This window comes from Pleurodeles waltl, chromosome 1_1 (assembly GCF_031143425.1).
Source record: "Pleurodeles waltl isolate 20211129_DDA chromosome 1_1, aPleWal1.hap1.20221129, whole genome shotgun sequence".
NCBI classification, from domain to species: Eukaryota; Metazoa; Chordata; class Amphibia; order Caudata; family Salamandridae; genus Pleurodeles; species Pleurodeles waltl.
In genome coordinates, this window is record NC_090436.1 from 442,891,825 (window position 1) to 442,904,634 (window position 12,810).

The following is a 12,810-nucleotide window of genomic DNA, read 5'->3' on the forward strand; positions in this document are numbered from 1 at the left end:
TTGGATCAGTGTTCAAATGTATGTTTGCTTTATTTACGTTTTTTAGTATGTTTTTTGGGTCGTTATTTTGAAGCATGGACTGTGCCAGTGGAAATAATGGCATGATGGATGAAATTAACAAAAACATGAACTGCAATGATTGTACAAGTTTACCAGCCTTGCATCTCTACGTTGCATGGATCAGGTCGCTCTCCTCAATGGCATACCATCTTGCTTGAATCAGAAAGCCAGTGTGGACAGCTTCGTAGGGCAGATCCTTGTTTGTGAAGGGATCTGTCCCAATATTTTTGTAATTTGGGTGTAGGATGGATGGACAGTAGTTCTTGGTAAACAGACCTGCAGAGAAGAGAGGCACTGATAAGAAACAAGAGGCATTGTTTTAGAAAGCTTTGTGAATCAGGCACAGGAATTTGAACTTGTGTGCGCTGATTGTTAGGATTTTAAACCTGAGGAAATATGGGCAACACCTCTTCAAACTACAAATGAGGCTATGAGCATAGTTTTTGGCAACCATCATCTTGTTCACTCCTTTGGCATACTGCCCAGTGTAGATTTGATTTTTGAAATTTTTTTCATCTATGACAAACATCATCACTTTAGCCACTCATGAAATATAATCTTCTGACTGTTTACTGTTGGCGCGCCTTGTCCTTAGTAAGTAAACTTACAAGTGGACGCATATAGGTCGATGAATCTTTTGGATCGCATAGGGTATTCTAGTCAAGTACAAGCAAGCAAAAGAAAACTTCAACAATTCAATGTGATCGATTCCATGAACTACTCTAATCAGAAAACCCACCATGACTCATATGAAAGTTAGTTCTGTTTTATTCCCTATTAGTTACAACTCTACTCATACAACTTTACTCAACCATATCATGATTACCAATTTCCTTTATTACCAACATAAGCAATACATTCTCATCACTTGTTAATATGCAATCAACGGTGAACAAGCAAATAGAAATTCATAATATATCGAATGATTCAGCAATATAAGTCAGTCAGTCTAAGTCACCATCAGCCACCCTTGTCAGCCTACCTATTTCCGAATTAGCATCAGCATGTGGGTCTTCATGCTAAAACAATATAGCCAAAAATCATTAGTTTGGAAACTCTATCTAGAAGAGAAAAACTTACAGTGCAGTTGGTACCTAGAAGCAAAAGCATTCATTAGTCAATCAAGTTATAGCTACCTATCCAAGATAGATCAGCAATGAGTCAGACTTCGTCTCCAATTCAGTAGTCATCAGTAAAGCTCAGGCTCACAGAAGCAAGCCCAAGCTTCAGCTCTTCGGACAGCGTCTCCTGACTTCATCAACTTTCGCCTCTCCGTTCTGATTTTTCCCTTCATGTCATGACTTTTTATTAGGGTCTCTCAGTCTGTCCCACAATTTGCCCATTGGTCAACCTTATCAGGGTTTATGACTCTAACCTATAATTTTTGTCTACCACTTGTCTATGTTATTTTGAGAGTCAAGTTTTATTAACATGATTGGTTCTTCTGTCGATGAGAACATCATCCGGCTCTTCAGGTAACAAAATTGTTGCTCCCAGCTCTTAGTCTGTAGCTCCATTGTTCAAGTCCTGGGAAAGAACATTTAGCCTACTGTACACATAATTGTATCAATTTGTTCTGATCGTCTCCTGTCCGCTGGTGAGTTTGCAGTTTTCTCTTAGCAGAGCTCATAGTTGAACTCTGTACAGTTCAAGGTTCTTCTCTCCAGTTCCAGTCTGCGGCAGCTTATCGCGTCTCCATGTTTAAGCAGCCAAGGCCTAGAGCTGACTAGGCCTCTGGCTAACCTAAGAACATATGGCATTACAAAACATAGATTATATCGTTAATTATGATATATTAATACAAACTTTAAAACATTTCACAGTATTTAGTACTTTTAGCACAGATGGTGACCACTCCCGTGGGCGCATTTTGCACATTACACGTTATTTTAATTTATTAGTATCGTTCTTTTCATTAGTATGTATACGCAAATAATTAGCATATTCTCATATTAGCATATCTGCTCCAACAGTTCCTCCTCTGATGACTAAATGGGTCATCACACCTTTCTCATCAAGCATTTACAAGTTACTTTCAGTTACATTTTGATTTCTTCCGTTTCTATCTTCCCTATAGATTCTTCTTCTGGGCTGTCTTTCCCTCCTCTGTTTATTCTTAGCTCTTTTTAATTAAATTTTGTGCCATAATTTGCATGCACCCCATAATCCTAATATAATAGTAATCACAAATAATATTCCTTGGACGATTTTCCACAATATCCTACCCCAAATTTTACTAAACCAATTTCCTAGTGTCGCAAATCTTTTTCCCTCCTTTTCCCAAACTCCTGGTTCTTTCAATGCTTTTAAATCCTTACTCGCATTAGTTAAGTTAGTAAGCAGCTCTTTTACTTCTTTCTCTTTTGCAGGAATATAAGAGCAACAATGTTTCTCATTAATCATTTTGCAGACTCCTCCGTCTTTCGCCAATATTTTGAAGCATCATAGCTCTATCCGCAGCTAATTCAGTGTTTAGTAATAGTATAGCTCCTGTAAAGTTAGTTAGCATATTATCCACTATAGTTGACAACTTTCGAATCTTGTTTGCATTTAATATAACTCCTACTGAAGGAATTACTGCTCCAAATATATCCCCTACTATTGCAGAGGCTGTTTGTCTTCTTTGTCTCATTTGGTGTAACTCAGTCATTTTCTATATTTTCTTCAAATCATCTATTTGATAGATTTTAGGGAATACTCTCCCCAAATAAAATGTCCCAAACCATCCCTTAGGGAGACGGTAATAAGCATTAAGTCCACAAATGTAATAGATCCCAGGAATCACAGGATCAGCACCATTTAGCATGAACGTCCATTTACTCTGAAACAAAAACACATGCCTACATTCACTATTCCCACACATAGTGTCAACGTGTGACTTTGGTCTATATATACACACAGCTTTCCTACGTGTAATGCATCTAAAGCTAGCTTCCTTTGTGTTTTTATAGCCGTGTAAGCATAATAATTTTTATAAGTCCTTTTCTCTAACCCTTTTTTTAATTTTTCTTTTAATGCTTTTCTCCTATTGTCAGTATGCCCAATAAAGCTCTTTTCCATGGGAGTTAGTAAGCAAGTTAAATTATTACGATGCGCATAAGCTGTGCCAAATGTTAGTGTAGGCTCAAAGAATCCTCTAATCAGTAATATATCGTGATCCTTAGCTATCTTACTCCGATATCTGATTATAGGGATGAAGGAAAATACTAAATCATAATTAGAATAAAAGTATTGAATGTACTCCTGATTATAGAAGCGTGTTAGTAACAAACTACAAGTTATACCATAGGTCAGTGGTTCCCAACCTGTGGTCCGGGGACCCCTGGGGGTCCGCGAAGCCTTCTCAGGGGGTCCGCGAGAGCCTAAAAAATTAAAAAATATGTACAAATATTGACAAATTAGGTCCCCAGCTTCCAGTAATGACTCAGGGGGGGGTCCTCGGACTCTCATGATGACTCAGTGGGGGTCCCTGGGTTCCATCAATGTTATAGTGGGGGTCCACAGAAATCAAAAGGTTGGGAACCACTGCCATAGGTCAAAGGTAGACTATGATAAGTAACCCCTTCTTCTACAGATGAAGGTATTTGTGTACCCACAAGACAATCCTTTGCATCCATCGTTTCCACATATTCACTCAGTAGACGATAAAAGACATTAGAAGACAATTCTCCCCTTACGTTAGTATAATCATGCAAATATTGCTCATCTAATTTGAACCTTTCTATAGCTGTTAGTGTAGTAGTTTCATGCACAGATGTATCTCTCATTTCCTTAATTTAATGGATTGTCATACCCACAATCATTATTGCAAACAATACGCCACACACAATCGCCATACCTACACTCAAATATCTACAATACCTAACATGTCTTTGTTATTATCTAAATTAGCCATGATCTGTAAAGAATCAGAAAGCAGAATTTTCAACTCCTAATTAATATGCAACACAAAAAACAAAAAAACAAAACATTCTCTCTTCGCACTTTTAACTTCACACGACAAGACCCCTTTTTCCTTTGTCAAAATCGGCTAGCAGCTGGTCAATTCCAGGTTTTAAGTGTCATATCAGGCTATCAATGACTTTTCCGGTAAGTCATTTCAATCAACACATTCTATCTTTTCTTTCCCTTCAGGTTGCGTCAAAATACTGATTCAGAACTTCTCTGTCAAAACAAAAGGACATAAATTTGTTTTGCCAATCATTTGTAGCGTATGCCCACTCTGGTCCTGCGTATTTTCGACTTGCCACTCTTTCTTTTCAACCTCCTTTCCCCTGTCAATTCTCCATCACTCAGTTCATCTTTCCTTGTGGCGTCTTGTTCTTCCTCTATTGTGTCATTTATCACCAAGTCTTTCTTCTAGCCTACCTGAGATTCAGGCCAATTATCCCCTTTTCTTATCCCTTGTCAGTAATCTCTTCAAGATAGGACTTTTCTCTTTTACCTTGTCTGGCGTGCCTTTTCTTGATGAACCTGCAAAGGGTTCAGGAGGATTCAGGTCACCTTTGCTTTGACCCGCCTCAACTCTTTCCCCCTCAGGCTCTGGCACTGAATCTCCTTGCTTTTCGGACCCCCTAGTTTGCGTTAATACTTCTGTACATGGATCTTTTTAAAAAAAAATCTGCATTGTCTGTACGTTGTCCTTCTTGATTCTCCACACCCTTGTCTCTTACTGGGGTGATTGATCCTTCTTCCGTTAGTTCTGGGTCCACCTCTGGCTCAACTTGTTCTGGCTCTGGTTCAGGCAAAATTATTCGTTTCACTGCTGCTGGTGTTCTCAGCAACACTTCTTCATGATCCTGGGGACTCACCACCTTTTTTTGTATGGCTCGCATCTATCCAATTAGGCAATCCTGCGCTCTTTACAGCTGTGGTCGTTGTCAACACCACTTGGTACGGACCTTTCCAATGTGGTTCTAGGCAGGTTTTTCACACATGCTTTTTGATCATGACCCAGTCTCTGGCTCTCAAGTTGTGGCCTGCATCATGGATAGGTGGCAGAGTAACAGCTTGTACCTGCTGAGAAAAAGATCAAACCACATCAGCTAGACCCTTGCAGTAATCTAACACCATATCATCTGTGATATTGACAAGAGCATTGGCTGGTATTGCTGGTAGTCTCATTACTCTTCCCATGAGAATCTCGTGTGGGGACAACCCTTTCTTCTTGTCAGGTACATTTCTCATTGACATCAACACTAAAGGCAATGCATCTGGCCATTTCAAATTTGTGGCTGCACACATTTTGGCAATTCTTGACTTCGGGGTACCATTCATTTGTTCTACCAATCCTGATGCTTCTGGTCGATAGCTGCAATGTAGCTTCTGTTCAATGTTTAGTGCTGCACATAGGCGTTTGATCACCTCGTTATTGAAGTGCGTTCCCCTATCTGATTCTAAAGAGATCGGAAATCCAACCCTTGGTATCAGTTCTCTAAGCAATAACTTTGCTACTGTGAGACTGTCATTCCTGCGTTTGGGGTATGCTTGAATCCAATGACTAAACACACACACAATCACCAACACGTACTTCAACCCGCCACATGCAGGCATCTCAATGAAATCCAATTGCATTCTGCTGAATGGTCCTCCTGCTCTTCCAACGTGGCTCAAATTTACCACTGTCCCTTTCCCCATGTTCAATTGCTGACCGATTACACATCTATGACACACTGCCTCAGCTGCTTGCCTAAATTTCGGATTGAACCAATCAACCTTGAACAATCTAATTATGGTATCTCTTCCAATGTGTGCCTGCCCATGGTAGTACCGAGCCATCTGAGACAACAGACAATTCTGTAACACCATCTGACCCTCCTCAGAGACCCAGATCTCATCCGGTCTTTGTACACATTTCAACTTGATCCATATCTTTTTCTCTTCCTTGTCTACATTTTCATGCAATGTTTTCAATTCCTCTAGAGTGTCGATTACTTTTAAAGCAAAATTTGCACAACTGGTCTCTTCTTCTTGCATTAGTTCCCACTTATCCTTGAACGATACACAGTTCAGGGCACAAAATCTTGCTACCTGATCCGCATACCCATTTCCCAAAGAAATGTAGTCTGGTGTTTTCTGATGTGCACTGCATTTTACTACAGCAATTTCTTCAGGTAACTGTATTGCATACAACAACTCTTTTATCTTGTCACCATTTCGTATTGGGGTTCCAGAGGAGGTCATAAACCCTCTTTGTAACCACAATTGACCAAAATCATGCACAATTCCAAATCCATATTGGCTATCTGTGTATATTGTCACTCGCAGCCTGGTAGAGACATAACATGCTCTAGTGAGAGCCACCAATTCTGCCACTTGTGCTGAATATACAGCAGGAAGCCAAGATGCCTCCAGTGTTCCTGTAATTGTAAACACAGCATATCCTGCTCTCAATGTACCTGTCCCATCTCTAAGGCATGAACCATCAACAAAAACAATTTGTTCATTTTCTTCCAGTCGAGTGTCTCTAATATCAAGTCTAGGTTTTGTGCAGAGGTCTGTTACCTCTAGACAATCATGCTCTATGTCTTCCTCTTTTTCAACTTCAACAGTATCACTTGGCAGTAGTGTTGCTGGATTTAACACTGTACATCTTTTCAAAGTAACATTTGGAGCTCCCAATATGCTCGTCTCATACCCTGTCAGACGTGCCACCGTCAAATGTTGGGTTTTTGTTTTTGTCAGCAAAATTTCAACTGTATGTGGCACCATTACCGTCAGTGGGTATCCCATGATTACCCCTTCACATTGGGAAAGACTTTGACCAACTGCGGCTACTGCTCGCAGACAACCTGGTAAAGCTGCTGCAACTGGGTCCAAGGTACTACTGTGAACCACTCTGCCTCACATGGAATCTGAAACAGTATCACTGCTGGATTGGGCACAATCGGGCAAAATTAAACCACCATGTCATTCACTTTCTGTAAATCCTGCACAATTCGCACTTTCCCACAAGGCTTTTTCAATCCCATTATCGGTGAATTACATGGACTGCTCAACACTTCCTTCAAAACACCCTGCTTGAAGAAATCTCCAATTATTTGTGCCACTTTCATTAACGCATCCTGTGGCATATTGTACTGTGGAAGTTTCGGAAACTCAACATTTGGCTTCAAAGTGATTTTAATTGGCTCCACACCTTTGATCAAGCCTACTTCTTTTCCTGTCAAATCCCAAACCTCTTCCTTCACTGTTCCCTGTAAATCTGCATGCAATTCCTCCAAAGTAAACATTGGAAAAATCTCAATCAAAGGGTACTCTTCAAATGTGTTATTAAGAACCATAGCTGATGTCTGCTCTTCCTCATCGTCACTATTTGTCTGAACCTCTATTCCTGCATCTGTACAATTTATGGAGCATTTGGTCTTGTACAATAAATCTCTACCTAACAAGGATACAGGACTTGAGTCGCATACCACAAATCTATGCAGTCCGGTATAATTTCCAATTTCAATCTGTACTGGTTCTGTGATAGGATTCGTTAATTACCTATTCTCCACTCCCACAACCTGCACTGTCCTTCCAGAAAGAGGTAAATCCTGTACTTCTATACTCCTTACTGTAGAGCGTGTAGCTCCAGTGTCGACCAAGAATGACACTTTGTCCCATTACCTTTCCCTTCACAAATGGCCCTCTCTGATCTACCTCTAGAGATGCAGCAAGTATGCAAGCTCCTTCATCCGAACTGTCACTCATCCATTCATCATTTATTTCATCCTCACTGTGAAATGGGAATTGGTGTACTGTATTGTTACTGTTATCTGGTCTCTGACCATTGACCTGTTGAGTAAGCATAACCTGTTGCTACTCCATCGGGGCTTGGGGTATATGCATTTGCTGTCTAGGCACCATAGAAATCTGCTGCTGTACCGGTGCCACAGGAGTAAATGGTGCTCGTGGCACCTGCATCCGTTGAACTGGTAAACAGCTTTGACCTTGAGTTTGAACATTCGGGACTTGGCCCCTCACTCTGGGGACTCTCACAGTTTGTACTGTACTGACATCACCTTGCTGAATCATTCCTTCCTACACCATAAACGGGCACTCCCATTTCCAGTGTTCCACGTTTCCGCACAGGTGACATGGCAACATTCTATTCATCCACTGCATATCATTCTGAACAACCACTGAATTCAGATCCGGACCACGCATCACATCCATACCACGTCCTCTGCCCCTCACTAAAGGCTGAAACGCGATAGCTCTCTGTTGCGGCGGCATCGGCGGCACTAAAGCTCCTTGCACTCCTGATTGTGCTGCCTTAATCTGCATTGCCATTGCCTTTTCGTTCAACTTCTTTTGCTTTAGTTCAATCTCATCACTACAGTATTTGGCATACTGCAACACCTCATCAATCGGCTTTGCCTGCCAACAAATCAAATTATTCGTAATCATCTGTCCTACTTCAGGTCTCAACCCATCAACAAATCTGAACACGAAATGCAAAATGTCTTTTGGTTTGACTGCTTCATTACCACTGTACTCCTTGAAAGCTTTTAGAAATCTTTCATAATAGGCATGTATTGACTCTTAGGTTTCCTGAACCGTCCTGTCAATTCTCTGCCAATCAATGTTTTTCGCGGAAATCTTAGTTTTGAGAAACTCAGTCACCTTATAATAATTTTTCATTACCTCAGGTGACGGTGCGCCTGTAATCTTATGCCTCTCGGGTTCACTCGTTGGCCAGTCCACTGCTCTTTTACATTCGACCCATAAGTCAGCTGGTACCACTATCTCAAACAAGGTATTCAAGTCTTCCCACAAACATTTGGAAAGTTTCACAAACCTCTGTCTGTTGGTACCGGCTTTTCTCTCAATTTAGGGTAATCATTGGTAAAACAACAATATATCACTTTGATGCCAAGAAACATGAACAAATTGCCCTCCTGGAATTTCCCTAATTGGTAGCATTTTAACCGTTTCTCCTTTCTCTACTCCTTCTGTTTCACCTTCTGAGTCCTGTTTCCGTTTATCTTTCCTTTTCGCCCATCGGCCTTCCCACTTCTCTAGTGCTCCCCAAGTTTGTGCACTCTGCAGTAAGTCTCTTAGATGTGCTTTCATTCCTGCCGATCTCATGTGTTCGAAATCTTTTGCCTCAAAATCTAATCTGTAGCTTCGTCTCAAATGTTTTGTTGCCTTAAGATCAATCTCATGTTTTTCTGCTACTTCTGCTCATTTCTGGTGTATTTTTCCTACTTCGTTTGTAATCCTCAGGCACAAATACCTTAGCTCTACTTCAGTATAGGATTCTAGCCTATTCAATCCCATTGTTCCCTCGACCAATTAATTTGCCTCAATATTTAGTCCTACTCGATTCAGTTGCTCTTCCCTGCTTGAGGCACCTTGCGAAGAATTTAAACTATCAAACCAACTAGTTAACTGCTGTGCTGTTAACCCCTGTAATGAAATGTTACTCGCATTAGTCGCTGACAGCTGCTGTATCCCTGTCCCTACAGCTTGTGGGGTCAAAAGTCTCATACTCTGATTTGCATCTGGTAGTGCCACTAGAGCACTAAATCCCACAGGAGATTTAAGCTCACCCGGACAAGTACTTGATGATGATGTTGATTGTACTAAGTCTCCCGTTCCTCGTCTCACCAAACTCTGTTATATCTCTGCCTGTTCTCCTGTTTCTGCTTTCTTCTGGCATATAAGGGTACCACTGGACCAACAGTAATCGGCATTGATATTGCATCTGGTGCAACACTGGAACCTGCACTTTGTGTAAGTGGTACTCCCATTGCCTGATTCATAACTGGTGCGAGATCCACTGATGTCCCCGTTATCTGATTAGGTCTCGGCATATTCTGTGCCTGTGCTGACAGCAGTAACATTGGAGTCGAGTTGGTCTGAACTAGAATTGGTTGCGGATGCACCTGCTCCCTCGGCACCAAAATATTTGAAACAGACTCAAAAGTGGGTACATTCAGGTAAATTCCTGGTGCAGGTGTAGGCACCTGCACTTGAGCTTCCGCTCTGGTTCCTGCAATTGGTGTACTCTGTACTACCCTTGGTATCTGTCCTCCTTCTGTTTGTACGGCACCCGCGGCTCCCTGGGATGTCCCAGACAGAGCAGGAGGAGCCGTAGCAATATTACCTGGACCCCCTGCATAAGTCGTCATAGATGGAGGTCTATCTCTCAGCAACTGCGTAATATAATCTTCTACATCGGAATCGTCATCATCTACATAAGACTTTTTCCCTTTTCTTTTCTCCTCATTCTCCCTTTCCTTGTTATCGTCTCCCTTATCTGAATCATCCCCCTCCGTGATTGCAGGGAACATCTTAATCTCTTTTATGGTTGCCATTCTCCATCTTTTTTGTTCCCAATCCCATCTAGCTTTGGCTAGTGATTTCTCTATCTTCTTTATCCTTCTATTGGTCTTTAGCTCATGCTGCTGTCTGGCCATTAGCTCCCAAACTGCTAATGCCTCGAACTGTGCTGGTCTCAGTAATGGTCTCATTTCATACAAAGATAATCGCAACTGGTCTAGAACCCTTAAATTAAACGTTCCATGCTCTAGAAATGCTAAGGTTCCTTGATTCTTAGTCAATGCACTCCATTGTTTTAACCAAATACAAGACGCTGTACCCTTTTCTGTCATTACGAGATATGCTGGACTATCCTTCGGGGGGGGGGTTGGATCCCCCACTGAAGCCTTAATGTAAGATGCACCTTTCATCGCACTCCTAAAAGCCTTGAAAAATTTCATTTTGCCTGTTTTATGTATTACAATTCAATAAGTGAAATTACTTTTACACCCAAGATTCCCTTCACCAGTTCGCTCAACCAATTGCCTCTCACGGACGGCTGCCAATCCAGTCACAGCTCTTCTCAGTAACCAACCTATCCCAGCGCGGCACACACTGACGTCACACTAACACAGCGGCTGACAAAGTATTGCGGCTTCGCCCTCCTCAACTCAAATTCATTCGACTAATGCAATTATATTGCGAGCGTCTTCATCAAATAATAACTAAAACAAATCCACTGGTTTGCTACAGGAAGGGACACAATCGCTTCAGGGACCTTACAGATTTTCACTAAAAGCGCACTCTGGGACCTTAGCTATTCCTCTTTCTCAGTCCCCCACAAGCGCAAGTAAAATTCGACCTGCAAACTTTACTCTCAACTGATCTTAGGGTCTGTCCTGGTGCACATAAAACTCGTCAAATCTCAGTTGAAGCTTCTTTCATTCAATGTACGTTCATTCAGACTTGTTGACCATGCTCGATCAACCTATTAAACCAGGCAGATTACAACATATACCCAAGTGTCTCCTACACTTGTCAAAATACTCCGGAGTCTTAGACCACGCAGGGTCCGTACATCACCAACAACCACGTGGACAATTTTTGAGCACCAAGCGCTACACACATGTGAAGTTCAACTTCTATACTCACACACCTTTTAGGAGTACGCACACTCCTACTAACTCTAAACTGGAGTACGCAAGCTCCCTACTGTTTACCTCACATACATCACAATTCACCTGCGATCTGCTTAAGCTCAGGCAAGCACAATTGTACCACTCTCATACTATCTCAAATGCACCGGGAACATACCCAACCTTACTCACGGGATCCAGGATCTAGGAAAGTCATTTCTGGGCTTAAGGGGACATCATCTTTGCTACCATTGTCAATTCAGAAAAAAAAAATTAAAACCTCATGAAATCAAAACTACTATACCCAAATTTAAACTACCACCATAACCTTTACTCGTTGCTCAACTAGTTCCCTAAGAAAACTCACCATCAAGCTGCTACCAAAAACTGTTGGCGCGCCTTGTCCTCAGTAAGTAAACTTACAAGGGGACGCATATAGGTTGATGAATCTTTTGGATCGCATAGGGTATCCTAGTCAAGTATAGCGAGCAAAAGAAAACTTCAACAATTCAATCTGATCGATTCAAATATCCATGAAGTTCTCTAATCAGAAAAACCACCATGAATCATATAAAAGTTCTGTTTTATTCCCTATTAGTTACAACTCTGCTCATAAAACTTTATTCAACCTTATCATGATTAGCAATTTCCTTTATTACCAAGATAAGCAATAAATTCTCAACACTTAATATGCAATCAACGTTAAACAAGCAAATAGAAATTCATAATAGATCGAATGATTCGGCAATGGTTCAGTCAGTCTAAGTCACTCTCAGCCACCCTTGTCAGCCTACCTATCTCTGAATTAGCATCAGCATGTGGGTCTTCATGCTAAAACAATTTAGCCAAAAATCATTAATTTGGAAAATCTATCTAGAAGAGAAAAACGTTTTAAACAGCGCAGTTGGTACCTAGAAGGAAAAGCACTCATTAGTCAGTCAGGTTATAGCTACCTATCCAAGATAGATCAGCAACGAGTCAGACTTCGTCTCCAGGTCATTAGTCATCAGAAAGGCTCAAGCTCACAGAAGCAAGCCCAAGTTTCAGCTCTTCAGACAGCGTCTCCTGACGTCATCAACTTTTGCCTCTCCGTTCTGATTTTTCCCTTCATGTCATGACTTTTTATTAGAGTCTCTCAGTCCGTCCCACAATTTGCCCATTGGTCAATCTTATCAGGGGTTATGACTCTAACCTTGAATTTTTGTTTACCACTTGTCTGTTATTTTGAGAGTCAAGTTCCATTAACATGATTGGTTCTTCTGTCGATGAGAACATCATCCGGTTCTTCAGGTAACAAAATTGTTGCTCCCAGCTCTTAGACTATAGCTCCATTGTTTAAGTCCTGGGAAAATACATTTAGCCT

At 41.2% G+C, this 12,810-nt stretch overlaps 1 protein-coding gene across 3 annotated transcripts in view; it reads left to right on the forward strand.

Moving 5' to 3' along the window:
* MSH3 (mutS homolog 3) overlaps positions 1 to 12,810 on the forward strand; it is a 1,766,808-nt gene that overhangs the window by 797,485 nt on the left and 956,513 nt on the right. The window lies entirely within an intron of this gene.